This window comes from Coenobita brevimanus, chromosome 68, assembly GCF_032717465.1.
Source record: "Coenobita brevimanus isolate Jiangsu-jjx chromosome 68, ASM3271746v2, whole genome shotgun sequence".
In the NCBI taxonomy this organism is placed as follows: domain Eukaryota; kingdom Metazoa; phylum Arthropoda; class Malacostraca; order Decapoda; family Coenobitidae; genus Coenobita; species Coenobita brevimanus.
Genome location: NC_137021.1, coordinates 34,839,503 through 34,859,872, shown reverse-complemented (window position 1 = coordinate 34,859,872; position 20,370 = coordinate 34,839,503). Strand labels below are relative to the sequence as shown.

The window sequence follows — 20,370 nt, the reverse complement described above, 5'->3', positions numbered from 1 at the left end:
ATGTGAGAATTAAAAAAAGAAAAAAAAAAGTATCTGGGAAACGAAAAACTACCGTGTTTGCGACAGTCGGGATGCGTTCTGAGGGACGGGGGGAGAGGGGGAGACATAGCACGAGGTAATAATGAATAAAAATTAATAAAAGTTTGAATGAAGTCTCAGACTGCGTATAAATGAATGTGAACTGAGTGAATGCGAGAGTGAAAGGGAAATGTGATGGATGCGACATTTCTTCATGAGTCAGGAATACTAATAAGAGTGAGAGGCAGCACGCATAATGCTGCCCACCAAAACTGAAAAGTAACGGTCATTTGTTCAGTGCAATGGACACAGAGTAGGTACCTCTTGTTTCTCATTACCTCAGCGAAGGATAACACCGTTGTCCATGAAAGACAACTAGAGCTTAGTAGTTTTACCTTGTTTCCCAGAATCAACAGGATCTCAGAACTACACGTAACACTGTATATAAGTGACCACTGGGTCAGCAAGTAGGGCTGGGCAAGAGCCGACAAATTTTCCGGATTCCAAGGAGAGGCATCCGTTAGAACCGGTTACGGAACCGGTTCCTCATGCAGTGCAGTATTTACCCAGACGATATGAGAGTCACTACGCCCAGTTACCCTCGGCCTCCGTGTACCGACTCTGGGTTCTGAATATCGGCTACTACACACTTAGTACTCACTACTCAGTGTTTCACAACTTCTCTCAAGGATTTTGCCTTATAGCCTAATAAATTTAAGTGAATGATCAGTTGATCACTGAAGTGATTCGTATACCGTACTTCTTTATTTATTGATTTATTTTTGAGAAGCTATAATGTCTATGAATATAGGAATATTTATTGACATGACAGGTTATGGTTAATAATACATAGTTGACTGATTCAATTATATTTTATTACTTTCAAGTATACATAATACATATAACTAATAACCAAAACATAATTTTCAAAATACACAAATTTTTATTATTCCATTTTGAGTAAGTTCAGTGAAAAAATAGTAATTAATTATTGTTCTTGTTTAAAGTAAGTGATTAGTTTTCAAGCTGAAAAAAAAAACGTGAAAAAAAATCGTTACTTATAGTTTTCTACATATAATTCAGGAAGAAGAAAAACAAAAAGCGCTTTACAAAGAAAATACTGTTATAGGTCAAGTTCTTAATCAGAATATGGATCATGTTAAAATGCTTATGTTTTAAACAGTTACATCTGTGTGAAATAAGTTCTCCAGCCTTAAAAAATACTCTTTCAGAATGCACAGAAGAGGCCGGAGTGCACAGAAACTTTTAGCTAATTCTGATAATCTTGGGAAGAGCGTAGAGTGTATTTTCCACCATGAAAGAGGATCATCTTCTCTTGAAATAGGCTCTTCTTCCAGACACCTCCTCAGCTCGATGTAAGGTCAAGTGGAGGGTTGTGTTCTACAGACAGCCATTTTCTCCACCTTGGCATCAAATCTGGCCCATAGAGTCATCTTCTTTTGTTCTGGCTGGACCGGGGATGAATTTGGAGAGTCAGCATTACATGTGCTTGAAGCAGGGCTTTTAATTTCATTCTCTTTTACTCCCATTAAGTTAATTAGGCGATCCTCAATTTTCCTTCCATTTGACGGGTCTGCAAAATTAACCTTTTTGAACCTAGGATCCAGCAATGTGGAAACTCCAGTGAAAAAAATTCCCTCCAGGGAAGAAAACTGTCTTGTAATTAGTCTCTGAACTTCATTTCCAAGACAGAAAGTCTGAAACATCTGTTGAATCTCCTTGTCTTCGTTGAAGTTCATAATTATAGTCTTGCATGCATCTCCCAATAGGAATAATCTTTGACAGAGACTTTAAATTTTCTGAAGACATCTTCTTTGTGGCTTCTTCAAATGGCTCAAGTACAGACACGGTGCATTTTATTAACTGCATTTCCTCACTGTTTAGGCACATGGCATTTTTCCCCATCAGACAAAGAGTTGTGGTGACAAGTTCATTATGCCCTAGGAAACGTTGCATCATATAAATGGTAGAGTTCCACCTTGTCTCTACATCTTGAATGAGTTCCTTGACTGGTTGGTCATTTTGCTGTTGGAGCTGCCTAAGCTTATCCGAGACTTTAACACTGTCATGAAAATAAGAAACAATGTCTTTTACTTTATCTTGTAGTTGCTGAACTTCTGCATTATTTATTGAATCTCTTACCACCAAGTCCAGAGTATGAGCAAAACAAGGCAAATGTCGTAACATCATGTAGTCACTGATTGCTAAAATGATGTTGGTGGCATTATCAGTAACAATTGAACACACTTTGTCCATGACATCTCACTCATTACAGATACGTGTCAGCTATTCAGGTATATTAGCTGCTGTGTGTGCTTTAACCACACGAACAGTCTCCAATACAAACGACTTTAGCTTCCATTCTGAAGATATGATATGGACAGAAACTGTAACGAAACCCTCTGTTTGTCTAGAAGTCCATATATCAGTAGTAAGGGAAACATATTGGGAATTTTGTAGGTCCTCTCTAACCCTTTCCTTTTCTTTCTCAAAAATGGTTGGTAGATGGGTTCTTGCCAGCTCTCTTCTACTTGGATGCTGATAACGTGAATCTAAGCCACTGACAAACCTTCTAAAACCTCTGTCTTCCACAACAGACAATGGTTGGAGATCTTCAGTTATCATTCTTATGAGAAGGTAGTCTAATTCTTGTTTCTTGGAGGTCTCATAAGGATAGGCTTTTTTCTTGTTGAGTGTATCAGTAAGAGTGGGCTGCACAAATGTCTCCTTCTTTCTTGATTTTTCAGTCACTCCTTGTCTGGTAGTTTATCATTCATTTCTGCATATTCGGATGGATGTTCTGTTTGTATGTTTCATTTAGTCTGTAGTAAGTTGTTGGTTGTATTTCATTGAAGCTTTACATAGTAGACAGACGACAGTATCTGTGTTAGTTCCATGTGAGTCCATGCTGAACTTCTTTTGCTTCGTTTGGATGCCATCATCTCGGTAAATAACGATGCCTGAAAGTGAACAGTACTGTATGTAAAATAAGTAGGAAAAATTTATAAGAACATTAAAGTGAAGTCATGTACTGTACATGACGGCACTACAGCAGTAGGGTAAATATAATTAATTTTGGGGTGATAATATCATGAAGAAAATGCAAAATGTTATGAGGAAATAAGTGTAATGTGATACTTATTTGAGATAGTTTGGAAAAAAAAAATTTACTCCCGGAACTGGCTGAGTCTCTGACTCTGCCGAAGTCTGGCAGACTGTGAGACTGGCTGTCCGGATGACGGTTGGTAGAGGTGGAAGAGTACTGTAGACTTGCTGGCGCCTACACCTCCGTGCAGTGTCCACGGTCAGTCGGTTAGACTCAGAGAATGACATTGGAAATTTATTCCATTGTTGCTTATATGTTAGACTTCATTATAAATCTGAATCATGAAAGCTTGCTTAGGACTATGGAGTGTGGTCATTGAACTTTTAAAAAGTAGCTTAATCCCCTTCCCATACAACATTAATGGCTCTGAATCAGAGTCTGAGGATCCGTTCAGAGGAACCGGTTCCTGTCGAGGTATTCTGTTCCAAAGAATCAATTAGGATCCGACGGAATCGGTTCCGGATCCGGATCTTCTCCAGCCCTATCAGCAAGGGCAACTTTGTTTAGACTCAGGATAAGGTTGTGTAGTTTCTGAGATGCAACATTTGGAAAACAAGCAGTGGAAAATTCAGCTCATTTTTTTATTTTTCAGGAACTGTTGAGATGGTAGTCCCTACAGAGCCTCCAGCATTATCTTGTGGCAATACATCGCTCTTTCATAATATGGTGATCCTGCAAGTAGTTTGGGATTCACAAAAAAAGTCTGAAAAACAAAATATGATGGATGTTATAAAGAAATGAACAATGTTGTGAGTATAAGGTAGCCCCTCCAAAAATATCAAACGAGTAGCACATGCCAAAATACTGACTGTTAACATGTGGTTTTATTTAAGGGACGTATGGAAAATTGAAAAAAGTTGGAATGACTGAGTTGTTAAGGAGCTGCAATGAGACCCCGCGGTCGCCCATTGACTACGTTTTTTGCTTCCTTCACGATCTCATCATTTTTCATATCACTTAAACTTCTTTTCTCACCATGTCTGCCTCGCTCCCACTCCTTTCCTCGTTTTCTGTCATAGCGCGTCCGTCTTTTCCACTTCTGTCTCATCATATCCGTTCTTTCCTTTCTACACTTATCGGCTTCGTGGATGGGACCAAAGTGCGTACTTCTTTTTCATCCATGGCTGTCTTTCCGCGTCCTCCCTTCCCATAATTTTTGCCTCACCAGTCCCCTTATCCTTCCACTTCTGATTCTTCCAGTCCCTCCTTCCCTCCAATTCTGTCTCCCTCCTTTCCTCCACCTCTGTCTCCGGACATCTAATTTAACCCTTTGTTCCCCTCCATCCGCCTCATTATCCTCTTGCTAGCCAATATCAGGATGTGATTATGATTCTCTCGTAAGATCTCAGAATTCTGGGTAAATTAAGTCAGTGTTACCTCACTCTGCGCTAATTGTATCGCCTCGAGGATGATCCCGGGCCCATAATCTCGTCGGCAAAAAAAAAAAAAAAAGTTCCCTCGCATTTTGCTTGCCAATCTTTCTTAACCTGGCAATGCAATATGTTCTTGTTTGTCATATGTACCAATACATGTTGCCGTAAATGCGATATAAGTAACATACAAGAGAATAGTAAGTTTTAACATGCAAAATAAAGTGTTAAAGAAATGCGGTGTTACAAAGTCTCCTGAGTTGACGAGAATACGGTCACATGTCTCCTTTCCTCCCTCCTCCTCCTCCTCCTCCTCTTTGCTCACTCACTGGTCAGCACCCGCCAACACTATGGAATGCCTCTCCAAGTATCAACGGGCCGAAATGCGGTATTCTCTCGGCTCTTACCTCGCTGCTGAATCTTGAAGAATAGATTTAATTAATACAGAGTAATGCTTGAGTATCTAGTGCTTTAAGTGCAGTAATTGGTACATTAGTCAGGAATTAAATACTCATCATCTATTCACATCATAAACAGTTCCTGTGAATTCAAAGCAAAGCTCAAATTTTTAAGACTTTATATCCCTCCCCTCGCTCCCTCTTCTAGACAACAGTGGCCATTATGCTCATCCGCAAGGGAATGGGGAAGGGACAGAGCAAGGGAACGTTACATGGGGATGATGCAAACAAAAAAAATACTTTTATCCCTTTATTGCCGTTGACTTATATTGTTTGCCGGATTCAGACGATATTATTCTACTCTGGAAGAACCTTGGGTAGTGATGGGATTAATGTAGATTGCCTACTGCCCCTAGTTCGAAAAATCTCCTCAAACCTCAGTTTCAATAGTTTGGAAGTAGCAAGAATAAAAAGCAAAATAGGTCATGGATGAAGGGGTTAAGGTTCATTGTTTAAGGAAGACTGCAAAATGTGTACATTCCAAAGAAAGTTGAAAAAAGAAAAAAAAGGAAATGGATAATACAACATTTCAAATAGATTAAGATGATCTGCAGAAACAGGAGGAGAGCGAATGAAGGTGAAAATGAAGGATCTGTTAAAAAAAAAGGACGGGGGGAGGGGGGGGCTGGGGAGGGACTTAGTTACTGCCTAAGTGGAAATCAAAGCAGCAGAGTGATGTGTTATGAGACTACGAACAGGAGAAGGTTTCATACTGTATGCAGGGGCTGAGAAGGTTTCACGCTGAGCGAAGCTTACCAACAAAGAGTGAAATGGCAGAGAATCAGCAGTGACATGATGATTTATATTATAAATAAGTAGCAACTGAACAAAGCAGTGTGATTCCTGCTTCAGGCATCTTAAGTTTTTATTTTAATTTTTTTTTGTGTTCGACTCTGGGCATAGTCTTCACAGCCTGCTCACAAGGCCCAGTAGTTCTCCTACATATCATACACCTCTACATGTCACCACTTCGGCACTAACACCCGCCGTCCATATTGAATACATGCTAGGGCTGTCTCATACAGGACTGGTGTATTGGTATTAACGGGGGTATTTTTACGACATGTCGGCGGGTCTTCTGGTAGATCAGTAAAGACTGTTTTTATTAAATTCAAATCCTTAAATTGTTCCCTGCCCCAGCGGGGATTTGAACCTGGGTCCGGTAGGACTGCAGGCCACCTCTCTATCGACTGAGCCACCGCCTCCCCATTTACTCTAAAAAAGTGCGAGAAATAGCCACTTTGTTTCCAAACATAGTCCTATGATAAAACGGGAGGAAAGACTACTGGACTGCAGATGGTATTAGACATCAGTTAAACACCATGAGTTCTTCCTACAAGCGAGACAAAAATAATTCATGATTATCATTCCAATCCCTGTTCGCAGTCCCATCTGGGGAGGGGAGGGAAAAGTATACTTTCTCAGTTTTCCTGTTGTGCTAAGAGGCAACTAAAAGGTGTCACTTGTCTCCAGTCTTTCTATCATTAATCATTTTCTGCTATTCTGTCCTGCCACTCTTTTTCATATTACCGTATTTTTTCCGGCCTTTATTTTTCTTCTGATCCTACATGCCATTTTGTCATATTATGGATTCGTGCAAATTTTTTATTTTCCCTTCCTTTCTTCCATCCAGGAGATGGAGCGAGACACGGTCCAGATAAAAGAAATGGGAAAAAAACGCAGTAAATTTTTTTTTTTTTCCCTATAACAGAAGTTGCCCCATATCCTTAAATGGTTATTTACATAAATTTTCAGCCATGGGTCTCGGTCTGTCTTCCCTTCTGCGTATGACATCTAGTCTTTTATGCACAATGTGTTTAGGCATCTTGATATAAATGAATCTTTATTTTCATTCGCTTTTGTCCAACTTTCAACTAATGGAACAGCTTTATATATGATGTGATCCACTGTTTTTCTGTTAAAAAATAAGGTTTATGTTGAATTTTCTAGTTTCAGTTTATTAATGCCTTGACTGGAAATTTGTTTATTCCCTTATGACTCATGTTACCGCCGGAATGCCGATGATAAGTCTGCTACAGTGCTTACGTTAACTGTCCATAAGTTATTTGTGAATTGCCAGAGAACTCATCAGGAAGTAACGGAAGGTGTTTAGAGGAAAACAAAGGTGATATATATATATATATATATATATATATATATATATATATATATATATATATATATATATGGGTTTAGAATTAGTGTGTAATGACAACAAAATGTGCAGTGATCAAGCCGATTTTGTGTAGTGATGTAATTGATTATGTGCAAGCATAAAATACTTGTTTGGGTAAATGAAAACGTTTGGCAATATCGCCTACTCAGAATTTCTATGGTAGTATCTCAAATAATTTGCGAAGAGATAGCACTAAATTATTTGTATTTATTATTTTTTTAAAATAATATTAAAAAGCTTTCTTAAGTTTCCTTTTGTATTTAACTTCATGTGGCGATTTTGGCAACCTTCACCCAAGAGTTGGGATTCTGGTGAGGCCATCAGATAGATCACAATAACGGAATTCCACAATATCCAGTAATCTATATGTAGTGCCAGCGAGTTAGGATATTATATACGAGTAATTTAGTAGTTAAGAGTAATTTAGTGTTAGTGTGAATAATTGTAATCTAGTATAAGTGTCATGTAGTATAAGTATAGTATAAGTGTGATTTCTTGTATTGTAGAGATAAGGTAGTAGGTAAACATCCATGTATCACGTAATTCGTGTCAAGTATTTCGTCAGCCGATCACACCTCCCCCCCCCCATCATTCCCCCTCCCCCCTCCATAAAACACGCTGGTAACAAAGGTTTGGCGAACATTTAAATTAGCCGAGACTTCATAGTCTTCCGTTTGAGTAAATTCAAAGATATCCTTCAGTCCTAATCCATTTCAATGATAGAAACATTAATTGAGATGTATCGGAAAGGCAGAAACAGTCCATAATATCCTATGTGATGTTAATCTCGAATTTCTGATTGTTGCGTACATACCCCCAAGCCAAGCTTAACCGACAAAACAACGTCCGAACGTCATGACAAAAATTAATATTAAGTGATGAGATCATTATCGATAATATTCAAATTTTCACCATCGTCGTATAATCTTTGTGAGATACCATAAACCCTAAAACGTCAATCACAAAGTAAGTGATATGAGACATGGTTGTTAAAGGATAACAGTAACCAGGGAGCTGACATCTTCAGATATAATCGGACTAGTTCCCCTGGTCTATAAGACCAGAGCACGCTTCATGCGCGTGACTCTACGGTCATCTCTCATCCCGTTCGCAGGTTAGTGATAAACTTCCTTGTATATGTTTATATGTTCCCTCCCCCCCCCCCAGTTACTTCTATATCGTGAGTTGTGTAGGATAGAATGATTAATAGTTGTATTCATTAGCAAAATTCTTGTTGGTCACTTAACGATCCTCTCTCATCCTGCTTGCAGATCTCAGCACCGACCAAGTCCTTGTCTGCCCGCCAAGTCATCACACTTACGTACTTTTATATTCCCCTGCCCCACCTTTTTTGTTTTAGGCCAAAATCTAGATATAGCTGTTCGTTATCATAGGTTGAGAAGTTTCTTATAATTCATGAGTGGAACAACGTAATCAGAGTGGATTTAATAGTTATAAACTTACTCTCTAGTTCTTGGAAATTTGTAAGCATTAAGTCTGACTTAAGAGGGTGTATGTAGTTGAGGTGGAGGGAGGGAGAGGGAGAGGTAGACCGAGGATGAGGTGAAGGGATGGAGTTGAGAGGTATATGAGGGAGAGGGGGGTGAGTTGGGGGGAAGGCAGTCAAATGGTGGGTGACAGAGCGACTTGGAGGCGTTTTGTCTGCGGCCACCCTTTGCGGGATTAGGGCGTCTGGCTATAGATAGATAGATAGATACATTAAGTCGGTTGTAACTTTTGAGGTTTTTGGTTGTTAACTGGACTGGGTGGTTATGAACATTTCTCATTATTAGTAAGAAAGTGGAGGTTCACATTGTTTAGTATCGACACGCCCCGAGTCCACCAGTGACCACGGAGGAGGACGCCTGTTATAGCCAACAGAGCATTCTAATTAAGACATTGTCAGAGGAAACAGTAACCAGAGAATTGAGTAAATTGATTTTTGAACATTTGAGGTGTAATTAAAAAGAATGTAACATCTCATTTCGGGTTTTTCCAACTACCTTCTCTAATAAGCTTGAATTGGGCAGCCCCACAAGGTGTACTAGGGAGAATGAGGACTCGTAAATTCGAGCCAACCTAAACTCATGCTACCCTCTTCAGTGAAAAATTCGAACTGTTTGGACACATTTCGGTTAATTAGTTTGTACTTATTACGAGGTAAGGGAATTAAACCACAATTAGTTTTAGATTTCACACTCAAAGTAGGCTCGGCATCTTAATGGCAGCCATGCTGGTAATTTAAAAAGGGTTATTCAAGCTCATTACACTGGTGGCTTAGCCATAAAGAAAATCACACTACCCCCCCATACCCCATAATCTTTATTAAATTCTGAGCAATACACTGGTGGCATTAAAGGCATCTAAATTTTTCTAGGAATACACTGGTAGACTGTAGCACCAGTCGAGCAGGGCAGTACTCCCAAGGTGGATGGAAACCGTTTCATCAGCCGTCAGGACTAGTTCCTTACAATCCCCCTTTGCTGAACTTTTTCAGTGTTTCAGTAAAGGCCCTCTCCCACTTCGGCGAAAGTGGGAAAGATAAAGTCACGATGTGTCAAAAATCCCTAATCGTGGGTATTCGTGATCAAAATCTTGTCCATTTGTGGCATGTCGCCGATACGTCGCACGAGGTGGAAATTTGTCATGGGGGGCCACGACGTTTTCATGCTGCATGAAAACGTCGTGGCCCTCCACGATTTTTTAAAATTTTGCAAATTAGTCGTCGACAACAAGGCGACGCCTCAGCGACGTCAGCGATTACCCGGCGCATAAACCGCATATGATCGCCGACATCGGCGAGGCGTCGGCGGTGAAAAAAAACGTTCAGATGTTGTACGGTCATACGGCGAAAAGCATTGGGAATGTATCGGCGATGCATCGGTGAGGTTAATACGACATAGCCTACGTAAACCGTACGATACGTACTGGGTTGTGCGACAGTAATATTTCATCTTATGAATGTCGGTGATATATCGCCGACATTTCGCGGATGAACCGTCGATTAATTGCCTTAAATACGCCGATGACGGCGAGGCACCTGCGATGGCCTCGGCATTTTGTCTGCGAGGTGTGTACGATTTATTCCGCATTGGCAACTCATCCACCGAGATTTCCTGCTGCAGGGCGCCGCTATGTCGCAGTCAGTTTTCCCAGTGTCGCCGGTACAACCACATGTTCTCTCAGCCCAAAGTGCCCACGTTTCTACGTGCCCAACGCCCTCCTTCTGCCCCACGTGTCCAACGCCCATGTCATCATGGCATCCGGGGACATTAGTAGCGAAAATGACACCCAAGACATATTGGAGAGTCAAGAGATAATGCTTCCACCACAGCCCCCACAGGGAACATCACAGCAGGAGGATGACAACAAGCCCACATCTGTAGATTCCGACGAGGAGACCAGCCAGGTCCTTGGAGGAGGAAAGAGGAAGAGGGGCAGGAGGGGCGCCGAAAGCCTCACACGGAGGCAGGAAACTGAAATTGCAGAGTGGTACCAGGCTTACGATTTCTTATACGACAAGAAACACAGGGATTACTGCAATCAGCTGAAGAATGGACGGACCATGGAGAAGAAGGCACAGGTGAGTTTGACCTATTTTGCTTCCACACACGTTCTTGTAGTTTCACTTACTGGTCATTGTTTTCAGACCTCCAGTATACATGATCATTATATGCATTTTAGTTATTTAAATTTCTTGCCACGGTGTTGCAGTCGGTGCTATATTGTGTTTGACAGTTGTCCACCCAATACAATCCATTGATATTTATTTTGTATCCTCTGCAGTTCCCGAACTTCAAACCTGGTTGGCATCAATGCGCACATGGTATGGTCGCCTCGCTAACACCAAGTCTGGTCAGGCCCCTATTGTGGATGACATGAGCGACAGGGACAGGTGGATATACACATCCTTCGGGATTCTAAAGAAACATATCGTTAGATGCCCTGGGTGACAGAGCAAGGTAAGGAGCATTTCTTTGGGCATCATGAAGATTTTGATTTTTTCATTTTCTTTGTTATGACGGCGAACAGGGCCGGATCCAGGCCTCCAATATCTATCTATCTATATACCTACATATATATATATATATATATATATATATATATATATATATATATATATATATATATATACACGAGTATATATTCCTTTCTATCTATCCATAGATAGATACATAGAGAGAGAGAGAGGGAGGGAGGGAGAGATTAAGTCACGTGTTCCACCTTAGTGTATGTCAGTACCAAGGTCATTCCCATATCTAGGTCTGCTCAGTCCCTATCCTTATATTATAAGTTAGGTATTGGAAACAATCTGATTTTTTAAATTAGCTGCATTTAGCCTAAACTGTACATTAGTTATATTTCATATCCACATATATATTTAAACAATGTACCGGTATGCACATATTCGTATATTTTTGAGAGATAATAACGATTTAACAACTTTCTTCTACCATCATATAAGTCTGATAGGCTACTACAAAGATACGTGGATATGCCCTGGTTTGCCTTGGTATAGACAAAGGGTGGAAGTATGTGGTATGTGGCCATTTATTAATAATAACCTGTTCTGATTTTTACTTGTGTACAGAGATGGCCATTGGTGACTGTACCCGAGGACACCCCCCAGGCTTCCACCTCAGGATCTGACATGTTATCAGAGGACAGCTCACCTGTACCTCGCCGTGACTCCCCCTCCTCAGTCGCCCTGGTAGACCGCCCCATCACACAGCAATCACCTGCCGTCTCCACGCGCTCTGGTTCCTCTGTGGGAGCTTCTAATACAAGTACAAGGGAACTTATAGAGGAGGTAAGAGTTTTTTTTTTATTGTTAAAATGAGAATAAGGGACATAACCTAATAACATTGTTTTTATGTATGTTTCATGCACAGGCCAGCCAAGAGTTTAGTGTTGTGCAGTACATGACAAGTGTTTGCTCAGAAAATTATTTCATTAATACATGTCAGGAGCTTTTTTTTCAAATATTTCTTTCATTTATTTTCAAATATTTATTTCTTGCATTACAGGTCGTCTCTCATGTTACGGCAAACACACAAGGGTCAGGGGCATCCGAGCTGAAGGTCAATGGGTTTCTGCAGAATATTAAGGGATTCATGGGCGAATGGGACACTGCAACCGTGAACTGGTTCATTGTTGAGGTGCAGGATCTGGTCAAGAGAGGGATAGCCAGGACGCAGCAGCAACCGAGCACCAGCGCAACAGCACAACCAGCAGGACCACCCCCACATCACACACCAGCCGCTGCAACTGGGCAACGAGCATCACCTGTCATGGGGTACCAACCATACCCCATGTACTACATGCCACACCAGCAACAACCCATTCCTGTCTTCCCATCGTCCCTCAACCTTAGCAACACGAGTTTCACGTCCATGCTTAACACGCCACAGACCCACCTGCTGAGGTGTCAACACCCACATCTAGGCCATCGACACCTCGGTAAATGTCATTTAGGTTTAGTATTAACTTTATTTCATCATTTTTTGTAAAGTGCACATCAACGAATTTATTTTCCTCTCAGTATGGAATTCCATTAATAAAACATACTATTTACATGTTATATCTACACTCTCTGTTCATACTACTGTTCATGTAATGGATAAATGCAATAAAGTGATAATATTTTTTTAAGTTTAATGGAAACTCATGGAAATAAAACATATTTAAAGGTGTCTGTGAAAGTTTTATTGTCTTTTATACGTAATGCAAAAGCTTTGGTAAGACATACGAAACCAGAGTGGTAAATCATGAATATAAAATATTTAATAAAGTTTACCAAACTCTAAGTTGCCAGGGATAGTTATTTTTCTACCATAGATGTCTATCTGTCGTGAGTGAGGCTATTAATAAGAATGGAGATTAGCACCCCCACTCACGCCTAGAGAATGCTTGGATGACTTTCTCCTATTCGCTTCCTTCTTCTTTTATGAGAGGTGGTGGTGGGGGGGAGAGGTAGAGAAACCCCCAGAGAAAGAGGGAGAGAGATGATCCATTTTCCTCCTCCTCCTCTTTCTCCCCCTCCTCCTCCTCCTCTTCTTCCTCCTTCCCCCTCCTCCTCCTCCTCCTCTTCTTCCTCCTTCCCCCTCCTCCTCCTCCTCCTCTTCTTCCTCCTTCCCCCTCCTCCTCGCTCCCACTTTTATGACAGCGCAGATATTACTTATTACTATTATCTCTCCTTCTATGTGTGTTATTCATTATTATTATCTCTGCTTCTATGAGTGTATGTCATGCTCCCATGGACCAAGTATTTGTATCCACAATAACCTATGGCAATGGTTATTTGCATCTGCCTCTAGTGTTTCTTAAAGGACTTTTATCCTTTTCTTTTTAGTTAGCCAAAAGTTGCTTATTCCAACACGTATAAAAATTTGTTTCACCACTACAGATCCCTTCACACATACACACACACACACACACACACACACACATATATATATATATATATATATATATATATATATATATATATATATATATATATATATATATTATATATATATATATATATATATACTCCTTTTTACAAAGCATGCAAACAACTGGTAACATATACTTCTTTTACAAGAAAGGCAAGGAAACAACAGGTGTTGACGGTGTGTGTTATTTTATTTAAATCAAAACAAGAACATACGAACATGTTATATTGATATGTAAATGATAAATAGAACATTATAGATAACAAATCTATTCGTACACCTATTCACACATTCATTAAATACATCTCATAGTTATGTTTAGGCGTACTTGTCTTGCCAGGGGACTGCTCCAAGTGGTGAGTTGTAGTACGCCTTCAGGTAGTCTCTCAGGTTCCTTGCTGTCATGGGACCCGGCTCGTTATTGTCCTGATCCAGGGCCCGCATAGAGTCCTCACTCCTTCAGGCACCTGCTGTTACCTCGTGGGTCTGAGGGTCCTCTACATCTGCTGCTGTTATTGCTTCACTGGGCCTCCTTATTCTTATTAGGTTGTGAAGGCAGCAGCAAGCCATTACAGCAGCCTCCATCCGCTCAGGCTTCATGAGCATGGTCGTCAGCAACACCCGAAATCTGTAGAAATAAATAAGGGAAAGGGCAAAAGTGTTAAAAACAAAATACATAAATTATTTCAGACGTGTACAAAGTGGCAGCAGACAGGGCTCCCCCTACCTGCACCCCTTTAAGTATTTGGATATTCTGTTGGTTTTAAAAAGCCATATATTAATTTAGAACTGCAAACCTGCCAAGTATAAAATTAATAAACACTACACCATCTATATATATATATATATATATATATATATATGTATATATATATATATATCATTCATTCATTCATTGCCAGACGCCTTGTATCCCAGACGGGGTGGCCAAGGGCTTAGAGTTAATTGTTTTACAGGGAGGGGCACTAATCCTCCACCAACCCCATTTGACACGTAGGGATGCCAACAGCATCTGGTGTTCCCAGGCGGTCACCCATCCAAGCACTAACCAGACCCAACGTTGCTTAACTTCGCTGATCGGACGGGAAGCGGTGTACTCAACGTGGTATGGCCGTTGGCAAATATTGCGGGGATTCGAACCAGCGCTTGCAACTGCATGAGTACAGCAGCTTACCAAGTGAGCCATTTAAACACCGGCGAACGGCCTGGGTTTCTGTACCAGAGGGCAGGAGTTCAAGTCATCCACGGCATATATATATATATATATATATATATATATATATATATATATATATATATATATATATATATATACACAATAATATCAATAATATGGTTACTCTTTTAAGGCACACGTGTAGCTAACATTTAACATTACTTACTTGTTGGCCAATAGCCCAAAGGCGTTCTCCACCACTCGTCTGGCCCGGGACAGTCTGTAATTAAAGATGCGTTCTTCCAAGGTCATGGCTCGACGAGGATAAGGTTTCAGTAGGTAGTAGTTTAGGGTAAAGTGCGTCATTTCCGATGATGAAGTAAGGCACTGGTCGATCTCCTCCTCCTAGCAGTTCTGGGTTAGGTAATCCAATTGCGTTGGTTTCAAGGGCACGCTTCAGTTCGGTGTGATTGAAGATGTGTCCGTCGCTGTTGGCACCATTGGCTCCCACATCCACATACAGAAACTTGTAATCACTGTCAACTAGGGCTAGTAGGACAAGTGAGTGGTAGCCCTTGTAATTAAAGTAGTAGGAACCACTTTTCCCTGGGGGACGAATGGCCACGTGTTTACCATCAAGTGCAGCTATGGTGTGGTGGAAGTTCCATCTGTCGGAGAAACCTATGGCAACTTTCTTCCATTCTTCTGGTGTGGAGGGGCAAGCAATGACCTCTTCCATATACTCACTTACTATTGCCTCACAGGTCTCAGATACTATTTTTGAAATAATGTTATCAGCAACACGGAAACCAAAACGTACACCATGGAAGGCGTTACCAGTGGCCAGATAGCGAAGTGTTATTGCAAGTCGCAGGCCTGGCTCATGGGTCTTCCTGAAGTTGGTATCCTTCTTCTGGATGTGTGGGCCCACTCTCATCAAAATCTCCATGAACAGGTCTTTGTCAAGGCGAAGGAAGGTCTTGAATGATGCCTGGTCATTCATGACGAGCTCTGGGATGAGATGCTCCCACTGGCCATATTCTGGTCTCTGTTGTATTCACGAACGCACCCATATACTTCTCTTCTTCTGTGTTCTCTTCTGGCTTTCCTCCCTTTTTTCCTGCTCCTCCAACTCATCCCTCACTCGTTGCTGGTATTCTTCAACGACATCCACAATGATACCACAAAACTTTCACCGTGAGATGAAGTGGGTCCCCACCATGACAGTGTCCAGGGTGTGTTCCATGTTGTATAGGTTCTGGCACTAGAATGGGAGGCGTCTCACTTGGCCACCTATATATAGTCCTGTCTAAGTTGCCAATGTATCGTATGATGATCTTGCGCATATCGCCGATACTGCGCCGACATGTAGGCAAACTCAGAGGAATAACGTCGTGCCTCTTGCGCCGATGCATTCGCCGACACATCGACGATACATCGTCGACAGCACGCCACCGTTGTACCTTTATCGCCGTTGTATCGCCATAAAAAAAAAACGTTAAAATTTGAATTTAGAACAATGCTTGCGCATTACGCCGACATATCGGCGATATGTCGGCTACTAGTCGCCGGTTATATCGTATACTCCGCTGAGGTGTCGACGTTTTGTTGTACTGGTGTCGCCGGTATTATGCCGACACCACGATTCTTGGTCAGAGTCGTCGACACATCACCGACTTCGGCAACGATTTTCATTGTGGCTTCATTGTGCCTATTTATGCCGAAGTGGGAGAGGGCCTTAACACAGAGAGTAGGCCAGCATGCTCTCCAATACAAGTTTCTCTATCAACACTAAACTACATGCACGGTACACACTACACTTCCTTTTCCAAAATTAAATTCAAGAAAAATGGCGCACAACAACAATGCCTCTGAGTCCCCAGGGGGGGGGACCACAAATGCCCCCACCATCCGTCCCTCTCCCGGTGACGACTCTTTGAGCTGCCTGGATCCATTGTCTGACTCACTTCTTCATTTCCGCAACATTCGCGACCTTTCCTCTAACTTTCTCTCTATTGAACACCACCTCTCCTTGTCTAAACTTCACCTTCTCTTCCTTACTTAGACTCGGGTGTCTGAGGTAACTGACAGCAAACCCTTCTCTGTATCCTCCTACTTTCTCTATGTTCATTTCAAAGCCAAAGGTGGATGTTGTGTATATATACGCAACGACCTATCTAGCTCTTATGTTCCTGAACTTGATTCTTCTGAATTCTCTACACTCTGGCTTCGGATGTCCTGTCATTCTCTAACTAAATATATCTGTGCTGTTTACTTATCTCCTAATTCTACTGACTATCAAAAATTCTTTGACTATCTTACTTGTACAATGGGACACATTCTATCCATCTCTCCTTTCTCTGAAATCTCCATTCTAGGATATTTCATTGTTCACCACCACCATTGGCTCTCCTGTCCTTTCACTGATCCACCTGGTGAACAAGCCTTCATCATTTCTATCCTTAATGACCTAGAGCAGCTTGTACAGCACCCTACCCATATCCCTGACCGCCTTGGAGATAGCTCCAACAAATTTTGACCTCATCCGTACAACTAATCCTTCTGCTTACACTGTTAATCTTTTCTCTCCGTTGGGCTCCTCCGATCATAACCTTGTTACTTTTACCTGTCCAATCGCTCTGGTACGGCCTGTGGACCCTCCAAAGAAACGTCGTCTGTGGCATTTTGGAGCTGCAGATTGGGAGACCCTCAGGCAGTACTTCCTTGATTATCCCTGGAATGATTATTGCTTCCCTGGCTAGGAGCCATCTGAGTGTGCCTTGCGCATTACAGAGGTTATTCTCTTGGGTATGGAACAATACATTCCTTTCTCATATCCTCTGACTAATGCAAGAAAACCTTGGTTTAATCACGCTTGTTCTAATGCTGTCCACAACAAGGAGAGAGCCTATAAAAGGTGCCGGAACCAACCCACCCCTGAATCACATCTTTTTTATGTTTCTGCCCGGAATCGTGCTAAGTCTGTTCTTCACTCTGCAAAAAATAATTTCATCCATACTAAATGCTCTCAACTCTCCAACTGAATTCTTCCCGCTCCTTCTGGCACCTTGCCAAAAACCTTTCTAACAACTTTACCTCATCATCCTTCCCTTCTCTTTTCTACTCTGATGGCTGTGTAGCTATTTCTTCTACTGATAAAGCTGATCTGTTTGCCCAGACTTTCTCCTCCAATTCCACCTTAGACGATTCCGGTGCTGTTCCTCCATCACTTCCCCCCTCTGACTTCCTCATGGCTGACATTAAAATTTCGTCAGCTGATGTATTTTCTGCCATCACTGGCCTCAATATTAACAAAGCATATGGGCCTGATGGGGTCCCTCCTGTTGTCCTCAAGAACTGTGCTTCTGTTCTTACACCCTGCCTAGGTAAACTCTTTCGCCTTTGTCTTTCTACATGTACCTTTCCTTCTTGCTGGAAGTTTGCTCTCATTCAGCCGATCCCAAAGAAGGGTGACCGTTCCCAACTCTCTAACTATCGTCCAATTGCTTTAACGTCCTGTGTTTCAAAAGTTTTCGAGTCCATTCTTAACAGAAAATTTCTAAAACAACTTTCCTATTACAACCTTCTTTCAGATCATCAGAATGGGTTCCGTCAGGGATGCTCCACTGGTGATCTTCTCACCTACCTTTCAGACTCCTGGTCATCCTCCTTTCGGGACCTTGGCGAAAGCTTTGCCATTGCATTTGACATCTCAAAAGCTTTCGATCGAGTCCGGCATAAATCATGAATTTCCAAACTGCCCTCTTACAGTTTCTATCCTTCTATCTGTGCCTTGATCTATAGCTTCCTTTCTGGTCATTCCATAGTTGCTGTTGTAGACGGCCATCGTTCTTCTAGATCTATTAACAGTGGTGTTCCTCAGAGCTCTGTCCTATCACCGGCTCTCTTCCTTTTATTCATCAATGAGCTTCTAAGCTGTATATCTAATCCTGTCCACTTGTACGCTGATGATTCCACCCTTCACCTTTCCATTCGGTTCCTGCAACGTCCATCTCAGCAGTTACTTCAACAAACAAGGGATGAGGCTATGGCACACCTCATATCTGACTTGGCTCGTATCTCTGACTGGGGTAAAAATAATCTTGTTTTTAATGCATCAAAGACTCAGTTTTTACACCTATCAACCCATCACAATTTTCCACAGGACTACCAACTAATGTTTAATAATATCCAGCTCAATCCTGCATCATCCTTGAACATGCTTGGAGTTTCATTCATACGGGACTTATCTTAGAAAGATCATATTGCATCCCTCATAATATCTGCTTCCAAGAGATTGGATGTGCTAAGCCGACTCTGTGCCTTCTTTACTCCTGCACAGTTGTTGACTTTATACACGGGTTTTATTCACCCGTGTTTAGAGTACAACTCTCATGTGTGGGAAGGCTCCCCACATTCAGCTCTTCTCAAGAGGGTGGAGTCAAAGGTTATTCATCTTATCAACTCTCCTCCTCTTACTGGCTCCCTTCAACCTTTGTTTCTTTGCTGCACGGTTGCCTCTTTACCTCTTTTCTATCGCTACTTCAGTGGTCACTGCTCCTCTGAACTGTCTGCTTGCAGCCCTGCACCTCTCTGACAGGTGCATAGCACCCGTCTAGCAACAAACTCTCATCCTTTTTATGTCCAACTCTCTAATGGAATAGTTAACCGTTACTCTTAGTCCTTCATTAATGCAACATGTCAGCTCTGGAACTGTCTCCCTCTGTCTGCATTTCCTACTTCCTATGATCTCCAGTCTTTCGAACGCAGTGTGTCCAGGCATCTCGAAATGAATGGATCTTGAATTTGGCTTTCTTTTGTATTGTTTTTGTTTCTTTCTTGGAAGGAACGTTAATGTGGGCTCAGCCTTTGGTTCTTTCTTCCTCGCATAAAAAAAATAGCACTGGGATAATAAATATTGTCCTTAACCAATGTGCACTAGAGGCCCGCCTAACCTTGTATGGGAAACTGTCCCAGGTATCATGCTTAAAGTATCGTTAGTAGGCCACAGCCAGATTCCTCAATCATTGGAGACCCCGGATGTAGAACTGATAATATATCAAGCCCCTGGAGCGAGAGCAAAAACATTTTTTTTTCAGATAACCGAATGAACAGGGTGCTAAAATGGAAACATGATCTGTGTACACTCGGGTTAGGGAACAATGATATCGACCAAAATACAACTCCAGGTCAAGTAGTAAATGATCTCAAGCAAGTAGTAAAGGCTATAGAGAGTAACTGTGAGGCCGTGGTATGCATTTGTCTGATAGAACCTAGATCCTACTCGGGAAATTTTCCAATTTCTACCACCAGCTACAGAACAGTTCAGAATGCTATCAGTAATAAAATAAAGAGTACAATGAGGAAAATGAAGAGTACAATGAGGAAAATAAAGAGTACAATGAGGAACCAGGAAGTCCAGTTTAACACGGCATATTATGTGGAAGCTTTGGCAAATAGGATACACTGGCTGGATGAAGGGAGAGGCAAGATGGAAGATGAATTGTTGACAGTGATCAGAGGACACGTGGCAAGGATTGATTGATTGATTGATTGAAAGTAATTAAAAACTGGCGGCGCAACTGCCAGGGTCATATGCCGCCGAACACCAAAGTAAAAGGTGCAGCT

The 20,370-nt window shown here is 41.5% G+C and overlaps 1 non-coding gene across 1 annotated transcript; it reads right to left on the bottom strand.

Moving 5' to 3' along the window:
• Nucleotides 1–14,586: 14,586 nt before the first annotated feature.
• LOC145405917 (5S ribosomal RNA) lies at nucleotides 14,587–14,705 on the bottom strand. The gene has a single exon (XR_013898456.1). It is a non-coding gene; the product is annotated as a 5S ribosomal RNA (ribosomal RNA).
• Nucleotides 14,706–20,370: the final 5,665 nt, after the last annotated feature.